This window comes from Neomonachus schauinslandi, chromosome 9, assembly GCF_002201575.2.
Source record: "Neomonachus schauinslandi chromosome 9, ASM220157v2, whole genome shotgun sequence".
NCBI classification, from domain to species: Eukaryota; Metazoa; Chordata; class Mammalia; order Carnivora; family Phocidae; genus Neomonachus; species Neomonachus schauinslandi.
The window spans coordinates 113,149,917-113,172,072 of NC_058411.1; the positions used below are offsets into that span (position 1 = coordinate 113,149,917).

Consider the following 22,156-nt stretch of genomic DNA (forward strand, 5'->3'; position numbering starts at 1 on the left):
AAAAATACACCAGATGGAATAAACTGCAGGCTAGAAAAGGCAGAGGAATGAATTAATGATCTGGAAGACAGAGTAATGGAAATTAATCAAGTTGAGCAGGTAAGAGAAAAAAAATACACAAATGAGAACAGACTTAGGGAACTCAGTGACTGCATCAAGTGTAACAACATTTGCATTATAGGGATCCCAGGAGAAGAAGAGAGAGACAAGGGGACAGAAAATTTATTTGAAGAAATAATAGCTGAAAACTTCCCTAATCTGGGGAAGTAAAGAGATATCTAGATCCAGGAGGCAGAGAGATCCCCCCAGCAAAATCACCCCAAGGAGGTTTACACCAAGGCATACAGTAATTAAAATGTAAAAAAGTAAGGATGAAAAGAGAAAATTTAAAAGCAACAAGAGAAAAGAAGACAGTTATACACAAGGGAAACCCCATAAGGCTCTAAGTGGATTTTTCAGCAGAAACTTTGTAGGCCAGAAGAAAGTGGCATGATACATTCAAAATATTGAAAGGAAAAAATCTGCAGCCAAGAATACACTATCCAGCAAGGCTATCATTCAGAACTGAAGGAGAGATAAAGACTTTCTCAGACAAACAAAAGCTAAAGGAGTTCATGACCACTAAATCAGCCCTACAAGAAATGTTAAAGGGGAATCTTTGAGTGGAAAGGAAAAGCTATAAGTAAGAATAAGAAAGGTAGGAAATACAAAAGTAGTAAAAATAAGTATATCTGTGAAAATCATTCAAAAGATTCATAAAACAAAGGAATGTAAAATATGATATCATACAACTAAAACATGGGGGAGGAAAGAGAAAAGACTGGTTTCAAACTTAGGCAACCATCAACTTAATATAGACTGCTACATGCAGAAGATGTTATATAAAAACTTAATGGTAATGACAAATCAAAAACCAAACACAGATACACAAAGAAGAAAGAGAAAGGAACCCAAATATATCACTAAAGAAAGCTAGCCAACTGTGAAAGAGAGCAAGAGAAGAAAGGATCAGGGAAGAACTACAAAAACAATCACAAAACAAGTACCAAAATGGCAATAAATACATATCTATCAATAATTACTATGAGTGTAAATGGATTAACTCCTCCAATCAAAAGACACAGGATGACGTGATGGATAAAAAACAAGACCCATCTGCACACTGCCTACAAGGGACTCGTTTCAGACCTAAAGACACATGCACATTGAAAATAAGGGGACAGAGGAACATTTATCATGCAAATGGATGTCAAAAGAAAGCTGGGGTAGCAATACCGATAAGGGACAAAATAGACTTTAAAACAAAGACTGTAATAAGAGACAAAGAAGGACATACATATAATTATTAAGGGGACAGTCCAATAAGAAGGTATAACAATTGTAATTCTTATGCACCCAACATGGGAGTACCCAAATACATAAAACAGTTAATAACAAACATAAAGGAACCAATCAATAGTAATATAATAAGGGTAGGGGACATCAACACCCCACTTACATCAATGGACAGATCATCCAAAGAGAAAATCAACAAGGAAACAGTGGCTTTGAATGGCACACTAGACCAGATGGATATAACACATATATTCAGAACATTCCATATGAAAACAGCAGAATAAAAATTCTTCTGAAGTACACATGGAATATTCTCCAAAAGAGATCACATATTAAGTCACAAAACAAATCTCAACAAATTCAAAAATATTCAAGTCATACCATGCATCTTTTCTGACCACAATGCTATGAAACTAGAAATCAACCGTAAGAAAAAATCTAGAAGAGCACAAATGGAGGCTAAGTAACATGCTACTAAATCATGAATGGGTCAACTAAGAAATCAAAGAAGAAATAAAAAATTACATGGAGAGAAATGAAAATGAAAACAGAATGCTCCAAAATCTCTGGAATGTAGGAAAAGCAGTTCTAAGAAGGATGTTTATAGCAATACAGGCCTATCCCAAGAAGAAAGAAAAATCTCAAATAAACAACTTAACCTTATACCTAAAGGATCTAGAGAAAGAACAACAAACAAAACCTAAAACCAGAAGGAAGGACACAATAAAGATTAGAGCAGAAATAAATGATATAGAAACCAAAAAGACAATAGAACATATCATTGAAACCAGAAGCTGGTTCTTTTTGAAAAGATCAATAAAATTGATAAACCTCTGCCAGCCTCAAAAAAAGAGAGGACTCAAATAAACAAAATCACAAATGAAAAAGGAGAAATAATAACCAATAACATAGAAACATAAATGAGTGTAAGAGAATATTATGACAAATTATATGCCAATAAATTACACAAACTTAAAAGAAATGGATAAATTCCTAGAAACATATAACCTACCAAAACTGAAGCAGGAATAGAAAATTTAAACAGACTGATTATCAGGAATGAAATTGAATCAGTAATAAAAAACCCCCCAACAAACAAAAGTCCAGGACCAGACAGTTTCATAGGGGAATTCTATCAAACATTTAAAGAAAAGTTAACACCTACTCTTCTCAAACTTTTCCAAAAAACAGAAGAGGAAGGAAAACTTCCAAATTCATTCTGTGAGGCAAGCATTACCCTGATACCAAAATCGGATAAAGACACCACAAAAAAGGAAAACTAGAGGCCAGTATCTCTGATGAACACAGATGCAGAAATCCTGAACAAAATACTAGCAAACTGAATCCAACAATATGTTAAATCATTCACCACTGGGGCGCCTGGGTGGCTCAGTCATTAAGCATCTGCCTTCGGTTCAGGTCATGATCCTGGGGTCCTGGGATCGAGCCCCGCATCGGGCTCCCTGCTCAGCGGGAAGCCTGCTTCTCCCTCTCCCACTCCCCCTGCTTGTGTTCCCTCTCTCACTGTCTCTCTCTGTCAAATAAATAAATAAAATCTTAAAAAAAAAATCATTCACCACAATCAAGTGGGATTTATTTCCAGGATGTAAGAGTGGTTCAATTTTCACAAATCAATCAATGTGATACATTGCATCAATAAGAGAAAGGATAGGAGCACCTGGCCTGGCTCAGTTGGTAGAGCATGTAACTCTTGATCTTGGGATTGTGAGTTTGAGCCCCACATTGGATGTAGAGATTACTTAAAAATAAAATCTTAAGGAAAGACAAGAGAAAGGATAAAAAACATATGATCATTTCAATAGATGCAGAAAAAGCATTTGATAAAGTACAATATCCACTTATGATACAAACTCTCAACATAGCAGGTTTACAGGGAATATACCTCAATGTAATAAAGGCCTTATATGAAAAATCCACACCTAACATCTTACTCAATTGGGAAAAACAGAGCTTTTCTCCTAAGGTTGGGAACAAGAAAAGGATGTCCACTTTCACCACTTTTATTCAACACTGTGCTGGAAGTCCTGGCCACAGCAATCAGACAAGAGAAAGAAATAAAAGTCATCCAAATTGGTGAGGAAGAAGTAAAACATTTACAATTTGCAGATGATATGATAATATATATATAGAAAATGCTAAAGACTCCAACAACAACAACAAAAATACTAGAACTGACAAATTAATTCAATGAAGTCACAGGATACAAAATCAATATATGGAACTCTGTTGCATTTATATACACTAATAATGAAGCAGAAGAAGAGAAATCAAGAAAAACAATCCCATTTACAACTGTACCCAAAATAATAAGATACATAGGAATACACTTAACCAAAGAGGTGAAAGGCCTATACTCTGAAAAGTATAAAACAGTGATGAAAGAAATTGAGGTTGATACAAAGAAATGGAAAGACATTCCATGCTCATGATTGGAAGAACAAATATTGTTAAAATGTCTATACTATCCAAAGCAATCTACACATATAATGCAGTCCCTATCAAAATACCACCATCATTCTTCACAGAACTAGAACAAACAATGCTAAAATTTGTATAGAATCACAAAAGACCCCAAACAGCCAAAGCAATCTTGAAAAACAAAAACAAAACTGGAGGTATCACAACTCCAGACTTGAAGTTATATTACAAAGCTATTGTTATCAAAACAGTATGGTACTGGCACAAAAACAGGCACATGGATCAATGGAACAGAATAGAAAGCCCAGAAATAAACCCACAATTCTATGGTCAATTAATCTTCTACAAAGAGGCAAGAATATGCAATGGGAAAAAGAGTCTTTTCAACAAATGGTCTTGGGAAAACTGGACAACTACATGCAAAGGAATGAAACTGGACCACTTTCTTACACCATACACAAAAATAAACTCCAAAATGGGTTAAGGACCTAAATATGTGACCTGAAAGCATAAAAATCCTAGAAGAGAAAACAACAGGCAGTAATTTTTCTGACATTGGTCATAGTAACATCCTTCTAGATATGTCTCCTAAAGGGAAACAAAAGCTAAAATAAACTATTGGGACTACATCAAAATAAAAACCTTCTGCACAGTGAAGAAAACAATCAACAAAACTAAAAGACAACCTATTCAATGGGAGAAGATATTTGCAAATGACATATCTGACAAAGGGTTAGTATCCAAAATATATAAAGATCTAATATAACTCAACACCAAAAGCCCCAAATAATCTAATTGAAACATGAGCAGAAGACATGAACAGACCTTTCTCCAAAGACATCCAGATGGCCAACAGACATATAAAAATTTGCTCAACATCATCATCAGTGAAATGTAAATCAAAATCACAATGAGATATCACCTGACATTGATCAGAATGGCTAAAATACAAAATTCAAGAAACAAGTGTTGGTGAGGATGTGGAGAAAAAGAACACTTGTGCACCGTTGGTGGGAATGCAAACTGGTGCAGCCACTGTGGAAAACAATATGGACTTTCCTCTAAATGTTAAAAATAGAACTACCCTGTGACCCAATAATCACACTACTGAGTATTAACCCAAAGAATGTGAAAACAGTAATTTGAAGGGATATATGCACCCCTATGTTTACTGCAGCATTATTGACAATAGCCAAACTATGGAAGTAGCCTAGTGTCCATCAATAGGTGAATGGATAAAGAAGATGTGGTATATATATATATACAATGGAGTATTATTCAGGTATAAAAAGAATGAAATCTTGCCATTTGCAATGACATGGATGGAACAGGACAGTATAATGCTAAGCAAAATAAGCCAGTCAGAGAAAGACAAATATATTATTTCATTCATGTGGAATTTAAGAAACAAAGCAAACAAGCAAAGGAAAGGAAAGAGAGAGAGAGGCAAACCAAGAGACAGACTCTTAACTATAGAGAACAAACTGAGCGTTTGTTTGAGGGGAGGTAGTGGGGGGATGGATGAAATAGTTGAAGGGAATTAGGAGTGCACTTGTCTTGATGAGCACTGAGTAATGTATGGAAGGTTGGGTCACTACATTGTATACCTGAAACTAATATAGCACTGTATGTTAAAATAAACACTGGAATTAAGATAAAATTGATCCATTCACATCTCCTGAGGGGGGAGAAGGGTAAGAAAGAAGCCAGCCCCCTAAAAATATCTAACCTACAGGAGCAAAGATAAGAATTATATCCAATCTCTCCTTAGAAAGTATGTAATCAAGAGAGGGGATGAAATATCTGAAGCGTTGAGGGAAAAAAAAAACCCAACAGCCTAGATTTCTGTACCCTGTGATATCATATTACAAAAGTGAGGGAGAAATAAAGACTTTCACAGACAAAGAAAAATTGAAGGAATTTGTTTCCAGTAGACTGCCTTGAAAGTAGTACTTGAAAGTGAAACAAACAAACAAAAAAAGTTCTTCAGAAAGGAGAAAAAAACAATACCGGTCAGTAACTTGGACCCACATAAGGAAAGGAAGACCACTGGAGAATGAATAATTGAGGGCAAAATAAAAATGTTTATTTTTCTTATTCTTAATTGATCTAACAGATAACAGCTTGTTTAAAGTAATAATACCAACAGTGTATTTGATTATGCATGCTTACACACACACACACACACACACACTCTTATGTAAAATAAATGACAGTAATGATACAAGGGATGGGAGAAAAGAATTAGGAGTATTTTGCTATTATATGGTACTTGAACTACCCATGAACGTAGCAGTGTTATTTGAAAGTGGACTTGGAGTAGTTTTAAATGCATATTGCAAACTCTAGGGCAACAACTTAAAAAAGTAAAACTAGAAAGAGAATTGATATGGTAAGAAGAGAGAGAAAATGGAATCATATAAAATGCTCAATTAAAACCACCAAAGGCAGAAAAAGTGTAGAAGACAAAAAAAAAAAAAAAAGGAACAAAGAACAATGGCAACAAATAGAAACCAGTAACAAAGATGATAAATATTAATCCAACTATATCAATTATCACCTTACATGTGAATGTTCTAAATACACCAATTAAAAGACAATGATGGTCAGAATGAAAGAGTGACTGAAACACAAGTTTCAGCTATACGTTGTCTATAAAGAACCCACTTTAAATATAAAGACACATATACATTAAGAGTGAAGGAATGGGAAATGATACTACATCAATTAAAAGAAAGCAAGAGTAGCTATATTAATTTCAGACAGAGCAGACTTCAGAGCAAAGAAAGTCATCAGGAATAAGGAGGGGCATTACATAATGCCAGGGGGCAATACTCAAGGAAGACATAATAATTTTTAATGTTTATATGTCTAACTACAGAGGGTCAAACATGTGAAGCAAAAACTGATAGAAGTGTAAGGAGAAACAGATGAATCCATAATTATAGTTGGAGACTTTAACACCCCTCTAACAGAAATAGACATTTCAAGAAGATAGAAAATCAGTAAGGTCATAGTTGAACTCAAAAGTACCACCAATCAACTGGATATAATTGTTATCTGTAGGACTACTTAATCTAACAATGGTAGATTACACATTTTTCTCAACATGGCACATTCACCAAGATAGACCAAATTCTGGGCCATAAAACATACCTTAATTTAAAAGACTAGAAATCATATAATGTCTACTTTCAGACCACAATGAAATAAACCCAGAAATTAGTAACAGAAAGAAGGCTGGAAAATCCTAAAATACTTGGAAATTAAACAAAACACTTGTAAGTAACACATGAGTCAAAGAAGAAATAAAGAGAAATTTAAAAATATTTTGAATTAAAAGAAAATGAAAATAGAACTTGTGAAAATTTGTGGGATGCAACAAAAGCAGTGCTTAGAAGTAAATTTACAGCACTGAATGCATATACTAGAAAAGAAGAAAGATCTAAAATCAATAATCTAAGCTTCCACTTTAGGAGACTGGAAAAAGAAGAGCATATTAATTCCAAAGTAAGCAGGAAATAAGATATAATAAAAATTAGAGCAGAAATCAGTAAAACTGAAAATGGGAAATCAATCAAGAAAATCTACAAAACCAAAAGGTGGTTCTTTGAAAAGATCAATAACATTGTTAAGCCTCTGGCCAGGCTAAGAATAAAAAAGACACAAATTACCAATGTCAGAAATGAAAAGGGGACACTACTACAGATCTCACGGACATTAGAAGGATAATAAAGGAATGTGGTGGACAACTTTATGCCCACAAATTTGATAACCAAGATGAAATGGACCCATTCTTTGAAAGATACAATCTGCTCAAACTCACAAAGTAAGAAATAGATTATCTGAATAGGTCTATATCTAATAAATAAATTGAATCAGTAATTAATAACCTTCCAAACTAGAAAGCACCAGACCCAGATGGGTTTACTGGAGAACTCTACCAAACATTTAAGTTAGAAACTATACTAATCCCCTACAAACTCTTTCAGAGAACAGAAGCAGAGGGAATACTTCCTAATTCATTCTGTGAGGCCAGCATTATCCTAATAACCAAAGACATCAAACACAAAAAAATATAGACCAATATTTCTCATGAACATAGAGGTAAAAATCCTCAACAGAATATTAGCAAATTGAAGCAAACTACGTATAAAAAGAATTATACACCATGACCAAGTGAGATTTATCCCGGGTATGTAACGCTGGTTCAACATTCAAAAATTAATGCAGTCCATCACATCAAAAGGATAAAGAAGAACCACCACATGATCAGATACAGAAAAAGCATTTGATAAAATCCAACACCCATTCATGCTAAAAATTCTCAGCAAACTAGGAATAGAAGAGAACTCCTTCAACTTGATAAAGAACATCTACAAGAAACCTAGAGCTAACATCATATTCATGGTGAGAAACTCGAAGCTTCTCCTCTAAGATCAGGGATAAGGCAAAGATGTCCACCCCCCACCCCAAAAGCTTTCCAACATCATAGTGGAAGTCTTAGCTAATGTAATTAAGACATGAAAAGGAAATAAAAAGTATATAGATTGGGAAGGAAGAAATAACTCTGTTTACAGATGACATGGCTGTCTATGTAGAAAATCTGAACAAATTGACAAAAACTCCTGAAACTAATAAGCAGGTATAGCAAGGTTGCAGGATACAAGGTTAATATGTAAAAGTTACCTACTTTCCGGGGTGCCTGGGTGGCTCAACTGGTTAAGCATCTGACTCTTGGTTTTGGCTCAGGTCATGATCATAGTGCTGTGAGATCGAGCCCCATGTTGGATCCACGCTTAGCTCAGAGTGTGCTCTTTCCCTCTCCTTCTGCCTCTCCCCCAGCTCGTGCATGTTCTCTCTCTCTCAATAAATAAATAAAATATTTTTTAAAAAGTTAACTGCGGGGCACCTGGGTGGTTCAGATGGTTAAGCGTCTGCCTTCGGCCCAGGTCATGATCTCCAGGTCCTGGGATCTAGTCCCACATCGGGCTCCTGGCTCAGTGGGGAGTCTGCTTCTCCCTCTCCCTCTGCCTCTTCCCCTGCTCATGCTCTCTCTCTGTATCTCTCTGTCTCAAATGAATAAATAAAATCTTGAAAAAACAGTTAACTGCTTTGCTGTATACCAGCAATGAACAAGTGGGATTTCAAATTAAAAACACATTACCATTTATATTAGCATCCCCCAAAATGAAATACTTAGGTATGAATCTAACAAAATATCTGTAAGTCCTATATGAGAAAAACTATAACCCTGATGAAAAAAATCAAAGAAGTAATAAATAAGTGGAGAAATAGTCTAAGTTAATGAACAGGAAGACTCAATACTGTCAAGATGCCAGTTCTTCCCAGCTTGATCTATGGATTCAACTCAATTCCAATAAAAATCCCAGCAAGTTATTTCATGGATATAAAAAAGCTGATTCTAAAGTTTATACGGAGAGGCAAAAGACCCAGAATAGCCAACTCAATACTGAAGGAGAACAAAGTTGTGAGACAAATATTTCCTAACTTAAAGATTTTCTATTAAGTTACAATAATCAAGATAGCGTGGTACTGGTAAAAGATCACTGGAATAGAAAGAATAGAGAGCCCAGAAATAAACCCATATAAATACATTCAACCCATCTCTGACAAAGGAGCAAAGGCAATACAATGAAGCAAAGATCGTCTCTTAACAAATGGTGCTGGAAAAACCAGACATGCCAAAAAGAAAGAAAGACAAGAAAGAAAGAAAAAAAAAAAGAATCTAGACACAGACCTTAAACCCTTCACGAAAATTAACTGAAAATGGATCAGAGGGACGCCTGGGTGGCTCAGTTGGTTAAATGTCTGCCTTCAGCTCAGGTCATGATCCCAGGGTCCTGGGCTCTCTGCTTAGTGGAGAGCCTGCTTCTCCCTCTCCCTCTGCCTGCCACTCCCCCTGCTTATGCTCTCTCTCTCTGTCAAATAAATAAATACAATCTTTTTAAAAAATGGATCAGAGACCTAAATGTAAAGTGCAGAACTACAAAATTCGTATAGGATAACATAGGAGAAAATCCAGATGACCTTGGGTATGACAGATAGAACAAAGGCACGATCCATAAAAGAAAGAACTGATAAACTGGACTTCATTATAATGAAAAACTGTTCTTCTGAAAAAGACAATGTCAAGAGAATGAGGAAACAAGCAGACAAGCCACAGATTTTGAGAAAGTATTTGCAGAAGCCACATCTGACAAAAAATGTTATCAAAAAAATACAAAGAACTCTTCAATCTTAACAGTAAGAAATAAAGAACTTATTTAAAAAATGGGCAAAAGACTTGAACAGACTCCTCACCAAAGAAGATATACAGATGGCAAGTATCCATATGAAAAGATGTTCAATATCACCTGTCATTAAGGAATTGAAAATTAAAACAACAATGAGGGGCGCCTGGGTGGCTTAGTCGTTAAGTGTCTGCCTTCGGCTCAGGTCATGATCCCAGGGTCCTAGGATCAAGCCCTACATCGGGCTCCCTGCTCAGTGGGAAGCCTGCTTCTCCTTCTCCCACTCCCCCTGCTTGTGTTTCCTCTCTCGCTGTGTCTCTCTCTGTCAAAAAATAAATAAAATCTTAAAAAAAATAATAAAACAACGAGATACCAATACATAGCTATTAAAATGGTTAAAATCCATAACACTGATAACACCAAATGCCGATGTGGATTTAGAACAACTCTATTCACTGCTGGTGGGAATGAATGCAAAAATGATATAGCCACTATGGAAGACAGTTTGGTAGTTTCTTAAAAACTATATTCTTACCAACAATTGAGTTCCTTGGTATTTACCCAAAGGAACTGAAAACTTACGTCTGCTAAAAACCTGCACATGAATGTCTACGGCAGCTTTATTCATAACATCAAAATTTGGACGCAACTATGTCTTTCAGTTGGTGAGTGGATAAACAAACTGTAGTACATCCCGATAATGGACTGTTATTCAGTGCTAAAAATAAATGAGTTATCATGCCATGAAAAGACATGGAGTAAACTTAAATGAATATTACTACGTGAAAGATGTCAATCTGAAAAGGCTACATACTATATGATTCCATCCATATGACATCCAGATTAGGCAAAATATGGAAACAGTAAAAAGATGAGTGACTGCCAGGATTAGAGGGGAGGCAGGGGTGAACAGACAGAACACAAAGGATTTTTAGGGTAGTGAAACTACTCTGCACACTACTACAATTGTGGATACATATCATACATTTGTCAAATCCCATAGAAGGTACAACACCAAGAGTGAACCCTGATGGAAACTAGGGTTTTGGGTGATGCTTATGTCAATTAAGCTCACTGACTGTAACAAATGTATGATGTTGGTTGCAGATGTAGACGGTGGAGGAGATTGTGGCATAGGTGAGGAAAGGGAATATGTGAGAATTCTTTGTACTTTCTGATTGATTTTGTTATGAACCTAAAACTGCTATAAAATATAAAGTTTATTAATTAAAAATAACCATAAATATTATATATTTAATATGTTATAATTATACAATTTATAATAAGATAGTCCTGTTATAAACATGCTTAAGAATAAATACAACCAATTTTGATATGCATGCAATTTAACCAGAGTAGGTGAAAGCACAAAGACTTACTAGAGAATAGTCTACTAGCTGTGAACATTAAGCTACGAGCAGTCAGCAGGCTGTAGGCATTAATCAATATGTTTTACAGAGGGAATAAGAACACTGGCTAATCCCATTAGGCAGTTAACTGGGGTTCAGTTAAGTGAAATTCAGTTAAGAACTCTTTCACTGTAGGTTTTGATATGGTAGATGAGAAGGAAAAAGATAATTAAATACTTTTTTGGGTGGGGTAGTTAGTATGGGGGAGATAACTGGAATATACATATAAAGCTTAGGGTTACTTCAAGAAAAGGGCATAATGAGGTATGTGTCTAGCTGGGGGTTAGGTGGGAGCGTGCAGAAAATATGGCTCTCTATTCCTAAAATGCAGAGCCTAGGCTCGTATAAGTATAAATATTATTAATTTATATATATACATTTTTAAGATTTATTTTTTTTAGAGAAAGAGTGTGAGCAGAGGGAGAGGGAGAACCGTCAGCAGACTCCGTGGTTGAGTGTGGAGCTGGATCTCAAGACCCTGAGATTGACCTGAGCCAAAATCAAGAGTTGGACGCTTAATCAACTGAGCCACCCAGCTGCTCCTATTATTAATTTTTAAAAATTTTGGTAGGGTAGTGTAGGAATTACTTTTTCTAATTTTTAAAAAAGATTTTATTTATTTGTCAGAGAGAGAGAGGGGGCAGGGGCACAAACGGGGGAGCGCCAGGCAGAAGGAGAAGCAGGCTCCTTGCTCAGCAGGGAGCCCGATGCAGGACTCGATCCCAGGACCCTGGGATCATGATCTGAGCCGAAGGCAGACGCTTAACTGACTTGAGCCACCCAGGAGTCCCAGTAGTGTAGGAATTAAACAATAAAGAAATGGATTCATTCATGCAACAAATATTTATTATCTAACATTCTAGGCACTTCCTGTGTACTGGGATACAAGTAGTGATCAAACAGGACAAAATCCCTGCCCTCACACAGCTCACAGGACACTGGAACAGATAGACAAAAAACAAGATTAAAAACAAGTAAAATGAATGATGTCACATAGTGATGAGTACTAAGAAAAAAACAGAGCCAGTAAAGAGGACAGGAAGAGTTCAAGGGAAGAGGGTGTCTGGAATTTTATTTTATTTTTATTTATTTATTTGACAGAGAGAGACACAGCGAGAGAGGGAACACAAGCAGGGGGAGTGGGAGAGGGAGAAGCAGGCTTCCCGCTGAGCAGGGAGCCCGATGTGGGGCTCCATCCCAGGACCCTGGGATCATGACCTGAGCTGAAGGCAGACGCTTAACGACTGAGCCACCCAGGCGCCCCGTGTCTGGAATTTTAAATAGAGGCCAGGAAAGACTTCCCTGAGGCCTGAAGGAGATGCAGGAGAGAGCGATGCATGTCTGTGAGGATAGAGCGGCCAGGGCGGGGCGAACACCCAATGCAAAGGAGGATACTGAATGTGCCCGAAGGAGGCAAATGTGGCTGGACAGAAATAGGGGCAAAAACAGTAGATGAGGTCTGAGAGCTGATAAGGGCTCTCATAGGGCATTGTATAGGGCTTTGTAAGTCACAGTAAGGACTTTGGCTTCTTACTCTGAGATGAGAAGCCACTAGAGGTTTTGAGTAAATAAGACATGCTATCTAACATTTTTATAGGACCACTCTGGCTGCTGTTTTGAGAACAGAATGAAGAGTAGAGAGGGTCAAGGGCGGAGCAATGAGTTCATTTGGAAATCTACTGCAATAATCCATCTGAAAGATGATGGTGGCTTAGATCACAGTGGCAGTAGTGGAGGTGGTGAGAAGTGGTTAGATTCTTGACTTGAAGGTAGAACTAATTTCTCAGTTCAAAGTAACTGAAAAAAAAAAAAAACTAGGAATAAAATCTATAAGCTCTGGCCTGCATATATTTCAACTGCAGACTCATAACCTGTTTAGTGATAAATGGTGGGCTCTCCTGGCAATATACTACTTGCAGCTTTTGTGAAGTTAAATATCGTACAGTGTTTTTTGGGGTCACAAAGGACATAATCCAGCCTCATTTAATGCAAGTGCTTGTAGAGTTTATATTTCACCAACAAATATTTCTTGAGCACCTTTACTGTGTGACTAAGATTGTGCTTGGTGTCAAGCGGTACGTAGGTTTGCTTTATAGAATTTTACAGTCTCTTATGGTCCTTGGTCTAGAGAAACTATTCTCAAAACAACAAGAAGTGGGGGGAAGAGGCCAGAATTAGCAACAAACATAAATCTTCCATCTCTGTCTGTGATTTTTTTGAAGTAAAAGTTTTGCAAACTTTTTTTTTTTTTTAAGATTTTATTTATTTATTTGAGAGAGAGAGAATGAGAGACAGAGAGCATGAGAGGGAGGAAGGTCAGAGGGAGAAGCAGACTCCCTGCCGAGCAGGGAGCCCGATGCGGGACTCGATCCCGGGACTCCAGGATCATGACCTGAGCCGAAGGCAGTCGCTTAACCAACTGAGCCACCCAGGCGCCCAAAGTTTTGCAAACTTTTGAGTCAGATATTTTCTTTTAAAAACACGGAAGTATTAGATCATCAAAAGAAACAGAGCACGGTTTAGATTTCCTTCTAGACAGTTCGATTACTGTACGTGAATTTCCCCCCCACAATGGAACCTTGATGGAGAACTGTTTTCATTAGGACACAATATGTGTTATGAGAAAAAAGAAAACCCCAAACATCTAGAAATAATGTTTCGTATCGGGTGTAAAGCACAGCAATAACATAGGGAAAATACCTCTTCCAAAGCAAGAATCTGTCATTTTACAAGCAGGGTGTTGCCTTTTGAGTTCACAGTCCACCTATCTGGTTTTTTCATGGTGGATGGTGGGTCCCAAGTGGCCCTTTCTACACAGGCTATCTAAGCACTGCTTTTATTATTAGTAAACAAGGAGATAACTGCCTAAGACAACTTCTGGCCCAGTACCGGAGCTAAGAGTTGAAGTAATCCAATAAAACTTGGCATTACTTTCTCTGGGTAGAGTACTTTGCCAAACAATCTCCTGGGACACTTGGGTACTATGAAACAGTAAAACGGTGGATGTGTATGAGGTGGGGGGAGGAGGGGTGGGAGGAAGGTGGGGAAGAGCAACACCGTAATGGGCATACTCCTGGTAGGAGGCCATATGATATACAAAAAGGTGTTTCCAACAACATGCAATGTTATAATCTAATTTTACATTCGGAAAACTAAAGCAATCAAGTATACAAAATACAGAAAGTTAATGTTCTTGTTTGGTGAAGACACATATTTTTTCACTTACTTCTTGGTGATTCTCATGGAGGGTATACTAGAATAGAGGAATTTTATGTTTATCAAGAGGGGAAATGAGTTTTAAATGAGTTGGAAATCAGTTTTAAAGCTGAAAAATAAGGTCTTTCACAGTTTATTACATGTAACTATGATATGCATTGAAGACACAGAGTTAAATAAGATTGACAAGAAATTCTTGTCCTTTTACAGTTCATGACATAGTGAGGGACAGATGGACAAACAGTAAAAAAATGTAAAGGTTGTAGCTGATGTGTGTAAAGATATTTATTTAAATCTGAGAGAAAAACAGGGAAGAGACAGATGAATTGAACAGATGGAGTGACCAGCTAACTGCTCATTATCATAATAAATTCACAGATGCATTGGAGATCTGAAGGCAGCAGAAAATACCAGCTAAGTAAATGCCTGGGACAGAACACTTAGTGAAGGGTACTCACATGTTTGGAATCCAGTTTCATATCAGAGAGGTAGATAGAATTCCTTTCTTGCTCTAAAACAAAATGGTTCAAGCCTAGAATCTGAGGAAAGCAATATATGAGAGAGCAGAAGAAACAAAGGTCGCTAGTATTTTGAACCAAACAAAAACTTACTAGTTAACAGTTCTAGGGGAAGGGTCCTTATTGGTTCAAGGAACAGTGCTCCTCTATTTTCTTTTATTTTACACTGTTCTCTTCAGCTCAAACCTGCAGCTGCGAAACAAGACTGCAAAGAAGAGATGGAAAGAACGTTCCTTTCTATTACAGGCAACAACTCTGAAACCTTCTACCCTTTCAAAGCCGATGAATACTAAAAGATGAAATGTTTTGAGAAGGAAAATTGGAGATCATTTATAAAAACTATAGTGTAAAAAAAAAGGAAAGAGACTCCATCAAAGTGTTCTTCATTTTAATCAACTGACAAATTAAATTCTCTTCCTAGGAAGAATTCCTAAAAGAAAAACAGAGAGCTTTGGGTAGTAGGGAATTTTTCTTCAGCCAAAAGTTGAAGACAAAAAACAAAACAAAACAAAACCCCAAAACATTTTAGTTGCAGGGAGGCCAAGCAGTAATAGTCTTCATTACTTTGAACAGTAAAATGAAATTCAGTTTTCCCCACAAGACAAATAAGACACCATTGTAATGTGCTTAACAGAACAGTTTCAACTAAAAAGGAGAAAATTTAAAACAGAATTATATTTCTATATTTTGATTTTAAATCTTAAATCTTCACAATGCTCAGGGCTTCAGAAAGTAAATCAAATGGTCCCCAAATTCAACTTTGACATATTTAATGCTCCAGAAGTACAGTTTCCTAGGAACATTGTTCCTTTAAATACCCTACCCAGTATGATAAGGCTTTGCCCTTCATACACAGAACCTCTAGGCTCTCACTGACCCAGGCAATTCCGACCAAGTGTTTGGATGTTATCTTTCTGTTTTATTATAAGCTACTCATTTCATTTCATTTCCTTTTTTTTTTTTAAGGTTTTATTTATTTATTTGTCAGAGAGAAGAGAGAGCACACGCAGGGGGAGCGGCAGGCAGAGGGAGAGGGAGAAGCAGGCTCCCCGCTGAGCAGGGCGCCCGATTCGATTTGAGGCTTCATCCCAGGACCCTGGGATCATGACCTGGGCTGAAGGCAGACACTTAACCAATTGAGCCACCTAGGTGCCCCTTGTTTCCTTTGTTTTTAGGTGAAAAATAGGGAAACAAACTGAGGATTTCAGAAGGGACGGGGGTGGGGGATGGGGTAACTGGGTGATGGGTATTAAGGAGGGCATGTGTTGTGATGAGCACTGGGTGTTATACACAACTAATGAATCGTTGAACACTACATCAAAAACTAATGTTGTACTATATGGGGGCTAACTGAACATAATGAAAAAAACCCCCACATTATCAGGTGCCTAGGTGGCTCAGTTGGTTAACCGTCTGCTTTGGGCTCAGATCATGATCTCGGGGTCCCGGGACCAAGCCCCGCATCGGGCTCCTTGCTCAGTGGGGAGTCTGCTTCTCCCTTTCCCTCTACCCTCTCCCCCGCACACCCTGCTTGTGCTCGCTCTCTCTTAAATAAATACATAAATAAAATTCTTTAAAAAAAATAAAACCACATTATCTGTAACTCTAATTGAGGAGTAACCAGACTAATTATAGCATCTCAAAGATTCTTGGTGTGTATTTACTAAAATCTGACAAATCTGTATTTCCAGAGTTGCCTATTGCTGTTCAAAGACTCACTTGTCTAGTAAGGCAGGACTAGGTCTCAGGGAGTTAAAAATGTGCAGAATGATTTATTTTGCTCCTCTTTCTGCATTAAATGCACCCACTTCTGTTAGTGCAAGTTACTTCTGTCAAGAACAGAAATCCACTGGGCCACCAAGCAGAGGCATTATATGATTATCTGCTTTCAATACCTTCATATGTAAAATGGGGCTAATACCTTCTCCATTTAACCCAAAAACATGTGGTGAAGATCAAATAAATATTTCTTTACGTGCTCTACAAACAACAAAAGAACGTGAAAGCTTTTTGCTAATCATGTTACAAAGTTTTCAATGAAATATATATGAGAAAGTATACTATACAGACTATATTAAATGGCCATATACAAACGAAAAAAAGATTGGAAGGAAACACACCAAAATGCTCAAAGTAATTATGTTAGAGTGGTGGGATTACAAGTAATTACTTTCTACCTTTTGTTTTAACTCCCCAACATCCAGTCATACGGTTATGTTACTTTAAAGAAAGAGGAAAGTGCCATCAAGAATCATAGGCTTCTTAAACTTCAATTTTAATTTCACACACAATACATGAATAGTTTCTTTTTAAAGTTTGACTACACATAAAGCTAAAATTCTCTTTGACCTGATTCTTCCCACTCCCCTCTCCAGAAAATATACCATTAGAGAAGTTAATAGCTTATTGCTGAAAGGAGCCTTCAAGAGAATTTCTAGTGATATATTCATTCTCTCTCTCTCTCTCTCTCAAATCAGAATTAGCCCTACAGGGCAGAGAAGAGTAAACATGTCTAGCAGGAAGAGCATGAGGGCACAGTTTAAACTTAGCATTTTATATAAAAAAATTCATTTAAATTCTGCATTCAATTTTTTAGAACAGTGTTTAACACATGAATGTTTGAAACTCCAGGAGACCAGGGGAAGGCATCTTGAACTCTTTTCTATATTGTGTACTTTCCTGTAAATACCACTCTTAAAACAATAATACCTTTCCTTATGAGTGCAATACCACATAGCACAGATTAGGTTCACCTTCCCCGCAGATAATGGACACATTCTGATACCGAGAAAAATAAGTGTGACTTTCTAGTCCTTCTCTACTATACAGCAATATAATGAGAAATTCTACTATTGGCTAGAAATGTATGGTTAACTCAATTTATACTGTTATTTTTCCAGATAAAATTACATGACAATACACTGTAATTATCATATAAAAATCCCATTTAATTATGGGAAAATAGTCCATGACCATGAATTTAATATGGCTTGGCATTTCCCTAAAAGGTTTAATTCTGAAAATTACAATACATCTGAGGTTGATCAATGTATATTCTTATGTCACTGGGAGAAAAAGTAACAAGCTTTTTATAAATAAGTTATCATTTTACTTCTTGCTAATTTATCTTGAGATCTACTTCAAGCAGAATATACTTAATCCATCTCTAATTCTACTATCATCTCTTCCCCTTCAGACTCCAAATCCAGTTAGATGGAAAAGCTCATCATTACAGTGTTTTTCCACAGAAGCATCTTCTCTGGAGGCATTTATTCTTATTACAAAGTCTCTCCAAATATCTAATTTGGTTCTGGGTGTTTAGGAACATTAGCATATTTAAAAGACAAAACTAATAACTTAAAATCAAGATGAACCAATGTGAACTATGAGGAAATTCTATAACAGTTCCCTCACAATTTTGGGGAAGGGGCAACCAAAGCACCTCAAATTTTTGAGAAAGGATTATGTGCCACATAATATAATCCTTTTTTTCAGGCAGGCAACCTGAGGCAGCAGAAAGAGCTCTGGAGTCAGGGAGTCTGGCTCTGAGTTCAGGCTATGGCACCAAGTAACCGGTCTTCTGGGATCGCTAAACTCCTTCAGCCACAGTTCCTTCATCGGCTAATGAAGGACAAAATGAATTCAAGTTTGTTTGTCACACAATGACAGAACACCATGAAACAGTACATTCAATTAAATGATATGAGTTAAAAACAATTTTATAAACTAGCAGAAAATAGGAATATATTAAAAATTCAATATAAAATCACAACAATGAACATGTATGTACATACACAAACACAAAGTTCTCGAAGCACAGTATGTATTTCTGGATTCTTCTATTAGTATTTTTTGCTGTCTGGAAGTGAGTCATGGTTAAACTGAAGGCTCTGAAATCAGACTGCCCGGATTCAAATGCCATCTTTTATTTTTGGCTACGGAAGTTGGGCAAGTTAATCATCTCTGAACCTGTTCTCTCATCTATAAATGAGGATAATAATAGTACCTACTATAGAAGTTATTTGAGGAATTAAGCCATGTAAAGCAGGTAGTATGGTATCTATCACATAGTAAAGGCCCAACAACAATAATGATAACAGTAATAGTAGCAAGCACTTATTGAGTGTTTACTAAGTAACAGGTACTATTCTAAGACTTTTACATGTATTACCCCATTTAATCTTCACAACTACCACCAGGTAGATACTATCATTAGCCCTTATTTTATAGTGAACTATCCACAGAAAAGATAAGTAATGTAACCAAGTTAACTGTGGTAGTCACTACAGCTACTCACAAATATTTTTAGTTTTCCTTTCAGGAACACAGTAAGATTACACCATGGAACTCAGAGGGTCAACTCACAGTAGCAAGAGTCCAAAAGCTATTTTCCATGTTCCCCTCCTCCATTACAGTGACTGTGGTTATCACAATGGAGTTTATGTCCTTGCCTAACTGACCAAAAATAGCATTGCCCCCTGTTAACCCAGTTTGGACAAATAGCATGAGTGAGAAAAAAAGTTACTGAGATCCTGTAGTGGTTTGGTTATTATAGCAATAACCAAGTCTATCTTGATAGTAAATTTCAGATTTGGTATCATAATTATCTACTTATTTGCAGCTAATGCTGAAGGTTTAAGATTTAAATTATGGGAGAAAATAATAAAATTCTATGCATTTCTTTTTTTTTTTGATGCGTGAACCAATGAAAGTTTACCATTATCTAATTTAGTATCAGAATTTAAGAATTATTGGTCAAAATGTCTTCATAATCTTGGGCTAGGCAAAGACTTTTTAAAGAGGAAGCAAAAAGCACTAACCAGAGAAGAGAAAAATGATGAATTAGAGTTCACCAAAGTTAAGAACATCTGTTCATCAAAGACTATGTTAAGAGTGAAAAAGTAAGGGCGCCTGGGTGGCTCAGTTGGTTAAACGACTGCCTTCGGCTCAGGTCATGATCCTGGAGTCCCTGGATCGAGTCCCGCATCGGGCTCCCTGCTCGGCAGGGAGTCTGCTTCTCCCTCTGACCCTCCCCCCTCTCATGTGCTCTCTCTCATTCTCTCTCTGTCAAATAAATAAATAAAATCTTTAAAAAAAAAAAAGAGTGAAAAAGTAAGCCACAGACTGTAAAATAATATTTGTAATACATATATTCCCTAAAGACTCATATTCAGAATGTATAAAGAGCTCCTACAAATAAATGACCCTTTTTTTCCCCAAAGGGAATAAAAATAAGGTGAGTGCTTCATAAAAGAGACCACCCGAATGATCAACAACCATAGAAAAAGACATACTACAACATATTCACCAAAATGGCTAAAATAAAAGACTGACAATACACAGTGCTGACAAGCATGAGAAGAAACTGAAATTCTCATATGTTGTTAGTGGGAATTTAAATGTGCCCAATCACTCTGGAAAACTGTTTGGCAACAACTGCTAAAATAAACCTATCCTATGAACCAGCAACTGCATTCCTAGTGATATATCCTAGAGAAATGAGAGCTGATGTTCACCAAAAGACATGTAATAAGGATTTTACAAAGTTCTCGAAGCACAGTATGTATTCTGAATTCTGCTTTAATAATGGGGGCTATGGTAGTCACTATATTATTAAGCCAGTGTTTTCCATATATTATTGGAATTATTAAAAACAGCCTCAAAATGGAACCCCATTATTAAAAACAGCCTCAAAATGGAACCAGCCTATGTTTTCATCAACAGTGGCAAGGTACATTATGATGTATTCCTACAATGAAATCAGTGAAACACTTGCACAGATTGAACTACTGCTACATGCAACATGGATGAACCTCACAGACAGAACGATGTCAGAAGAAGCCAGACCCAGAGAGTAAATATTCCATGAATCCATTTACATGATGTTTAAGTAAAGGTAAAACTACTCTTTGGGGACAGAAATCAGCATAGCAGTTATCTGCGGTAGGGGGAGAGAGCTACTGACTGGAGAAAATTCTCCTGAAGTGCTGGAAATATTTACAGATATATATGCACAAATTCATTGACTTGTTCACTGAAGATTTGTGTACTTTCCTGTAAATACCACAGTTTTAAAAAGTTAAAAGAAAAAAAGGAAGCACTAGTTTAGGTAAGAATTCCAGTACTGAAAGTTCCCACAAAGATCACGAGGTCCAACTATACATCCAAGGCTCAGGTCTCAACCTGAATGTTACTCTTGGGAATGTCTGGAAAGCTCTGATCATTAGGGTTTTCTTTATAATGAACCCCAAACCTATTCCCAAGGAGCTTCCACCCTTGGGTTCTCATTCTACTCTTTTGAGGACAAATAGAACAAGTGTGCTCCCTCTTCGAAATCATATTGTCTCAGTTATCCCAAGACTAATCTGATGCCTGATGAGATTCCTTTCAGCTCTAAAAATTCTAGAATTCTATATTTTTATTAGTCCACATTTCTTTCATTTGCTCTTTCTCTACATCTCTTTCAACCTTTACTTTACTCTTTCAACCAAAGTATTCTAAAGTTAAGCTTCAACCTGAGTAGATAACCAGCTGGTAGATTTTTACTCAAAATGTAAATTTTAAATGGAGGTCAATATTTACAGTATATAGCTGGCCACATCTGTATGCTAATGAGAGCAAGAAGGAACATCTCTCAATGCTTAATACATTAGAATACCAGAGTTCCTTATGAAAGATACCTAGCTCACTTGGATTTGGAGAATGCTTACCATTAAATGTTAAGGCTGGGAAGATGAGAAGTGTATTTCTCAGACAAAGGATAAGTCAAGTCAATGGTGATTATTTTGGCCAGTACATACCAAATAAGGATGAATATATGGAAAACACTGGTTATGCCTAAAGCGATGAATCATAGCGTGCTTCATGAACAAACATAAAAGCATTTCTCTAACCTCAAAGAGCCAACTGAAGCATTCATGGAATTGTGTATTTTAAGGCATTCAAAAGTCTCTACAGAGTAAAGTTTAGGAGATAAACGTAAAAC

At 36.7% G+C, this 22,156-nt stretch overlaps 1 protein-coding gene across 2 annotated transcripts in view; it reads right to left on the reverse strand.

Moving 5' to 3' along the window:
- HMG20A (high mobility group 20A) overlaps positions 1-22,156 on the reverse strand; it is a 72,020-nt gene that overhangs the window by 25,592 nt on the left and 24,272 nt on the right. Inside the window, exon 1 of one of the 2 annotated variants that reach the window (XM_044917736.1) lies at positions 15,112-15,135. The exons of the other annotated variant lie outside the window; for it this stretch is intronic. The gene's annotated coding sequence lies outside the window, so the exon portion shown is untranslated. Of the gene's footprint in view, positions 1-15,111; positions 15,136-22,156 lie in introns of those variants that run through there. 2 annotated transcript variants of the gene reach the window in all.